The sequence below is a fragment of the Lissotriton vulgaris genome, chromosome 3_1, assembly GCF_964263255.1.
Source record: "Lissotriton vulgaris chromosome 3_1, aLisVul1.2, whole genome shotgun sequence".
Lineage (NCBI taxonomy): Eukaryota > Metazoa > Chordata > Amphibia > Caudata > Salamandridae > Lissotriton > Lissotriton vulgaris.
The window spans coordinates 2,023,645,986-2,023,648,929 of NC_141689.1; the positions used below are offsets into that span (position 1 = coordinate 2,023,645,986).

The window sequence follows — 2,944 nt, forward strand, 5'->3', positions numbered from 1 at the left end:
TCTAGGCTAAGTAGGTATGCAAGCCCCTGCATTCGGCATTCAGTTTTCTGAAGGGACTAGAGGCATTCTGTCACACGTGATTGAGCAATGACACGTGTGTTGTCCTTAGATGTTTGTGGCTGCATATGGTTTACACTGAAAGGATCAGCTTGTCACTCCAAGAGGGGAAGTCTGACAGTGTGCTGGGCAGTCTCCTTGCCTCTCCTACATCTGCAGGTGGGTGAAAGTTGTAAATGTGGCCTGTGACTCTTGGCCCTAGATCACTCGTCTCACGTTTCAAAGAACACAGCAAGTAGCGAGAACTAGTATGAATTGCAGGACACGTTGATCATTGACACTTCAAATGCACCTCGTCGGCCTGGGTTCCTCCAGTGGCAACGCCTGTCTGAGGGTTGCTTGAACATCAATCACCCAGGGGCTCTCCCAGAGTCGGGCTGGGGCTGGGGCAGGGGCTTTGCTCCTTTTGTCCCTCCAAGATCTGACCCCAGTCACATATCACAAGAACTCCTAATCTTGGATCAGAGTTATGCCACCAGCATGTATGTCATATGGTGAGTTACAGGCCTGGAAAGGGTATAAATAAAATACACTGGGGTGCCTGGCTGCATGCCACACATAGCTGTCTGGGGTGTCCCATGACTAATCGTGGGAACCACCTCGGGCACCCATTTCAGTGGCAGGGAAGACCCGCCTGCCAGTGCTGGTTTAAACAATGACCCCCACTGGCTTTGGTTTCTGATCTGTGAAAGGGCACTCTGTTGTGACCCGTGCAACGCTGGAATCAGTTCTGGCTCCCTCATGCTTGGCATCTGACTATGACTTCAGATCAGAAAACAAAGCTTTATTCAAGCCCACAAAAATGTATAACAGACTCTCTCTCTAAGACACAGACACACTGGCTGAACAGATTTATTCAGAAGCAAAGTTTCACCTGGAGAACAGGTACACTTGACTGGTTAAACACACATAAACACATGTAATGGAACAAGCATGTCCAGTTGCTATGAAAGTGTCCCTTGTATTTTAACACTGTTGTAAATGCTGCAGCAGTGTACAGACCTCCTTGGTCGGAGTTCCTTGTTCATCACTCTCGCTGTACCTTTTGTAGTAGTAAACAATGATGAGAGAAAAAGATGGAGTTTGCAGGACCCAGATCATTCAGATGGAACAAAAGAGATTGGCCACCACACAAGGGGCTCAGGAGCTTAGGATGAAGTCGGGCTTCCACAGAAAGCCTCAGTGCTTGGGGGGGTAAGGGACAAATAATTTGCCGTATTAGCTAGCAGTGGCGGCTGCCATGTTCCTAGGGTTGTGGTGCAGGGGGGAGTAAATAAATAAAAATAAACACCAATGATGGACTAGGAAACTGCACTAACCAATCCTGGCCCTGCTCTTACAGCATGAGAGCAGCGCCAACATTAGTTGGAGCGGCCTCTTTCAGCAATCTTAACAGCGCTCGAGGCCTGCTTACTCTAACCCAGCTGACTAAGACAGCTAGGTTAGAGAACTTTAAAATGTACATGTCTGGCTGGCCATCGCAAGATGGCCTGCCAAACAGACATCCGCATTTTAAAGGACACAACTCCCTCCTGCTGCGACACGGAACAGCAGCACTGGCCCCGCCCCGTCCTGCCACTCAGTTCAGGATGGGTAGGTTGCTCAAAAGTAAAACGGTAATAAATAAACTTTGTTACCGTTTTATTTTTCATCTCTGGCCTATGGGGCGATGCTCATCCACTCAAATGGAGGAGACGCCCCTGTTAGCTTGTACTGGATCCCTCATTTCCATAATCTCCAGAGTCTAAGGTGATCAAAGTACCCAAAGCTACCACAGTCTTCGAACAAAGCAATTACCTCAATTGACAGATTTACCATGATGTGTCACCATGATGTGTGGGGAAGTGTGGCTCAATGATTAGAGCAGCAGACCCTGATGCAGAGGTCTAGCCCGGGACCAGAGTTCAATTCCCCGCCTCGGCTGGTCTTGGGCTCAAAATTTCCACGGACCTGACAATTCTCGCCTCGGTGCCTATTCCAATCATGGAGTGCAACTCTGGGCAATAGCTTGCTTAATCTCCACAACGGCCCCCATAAAGCTAAGGATGCCTGGCCTCCACCTTGGGGGTGCCCAGGAGTGGACGCCTCACAGGGAAAGCCAGGATGGGTTCCACAGCGGTATTCGTACCAGTGCCTTGAGACCCTTGCGGGTGAGTAGTGCGCTATACAAGTATCAATTTACAATTTTATTTACTTTGACTTATACCACGATCCCCATAATTTTTGCATGCTTTGGTGAAAAGAACAGTACTTGAGGAACAATATATCTAGGGCTGTGCTCCCATTCGTTTTAAAAAGAAAACATTTCCTTAAGAATCCTGTCTGTGCTAATGGAGATGAGGGTGTTTGCCTTCAGGGGATTCCAGTAATGTCTGTGTTTCCCAGAAGGTGAAAGATCAAACCATTACTCTTCAGTGCTTTCCTTATTAAAATGTAACAAAGACCTGCCAAGCTTGTTAAATTTTCTAATCTCGCTCTGAGGCTTTGAACTTAAAGAGGTTTCAATTAGTGTTTAATTGCTAATGAATTACAAATGGTTGGTAAGTGAACTCCAGAGAAAAACAATCTGTGCCTCAATGTTACCTTTCCTGTAGTCTCTGCAGAACATTCTTCCTATGATATTCTTTTTAAAATTTACCATACATAGCACTTCTAGAGAAATGTAAAATCCCTAAGGGGGGAATAGAAAACATCCTTGCAATGCAGTAATTGTATAAACCACATTTCCTCGAACAACATCAAAGAATGGCACAGCCAGCAGCGCAAGCGGATTACTCTGGCTCTATTTATTAAGAAATTTCAACCCATCTGGAGGAAATAAGCATCTAATAGTTACCTATAGATGTGGGAGATTTGCACAATGTGAAAGGATTGATCTCTTAAGCAG

At 46.3% G+C, this 2,944-nt stretch overlaps 1 pseudogene; it reads left to right on the forward strand.

Moving 5' to 3' along the window:
- Nucleotides 1-244: 244 nt before the first annotated feature.
- Nucleotides 245-395, forward strand: LOC147728756 (5.8S ribosomal RNA; annotated as a pseudogene).
- The last annotated feature ends 2,549 nt before the right edge of the window (nt 396-2,944 follow it).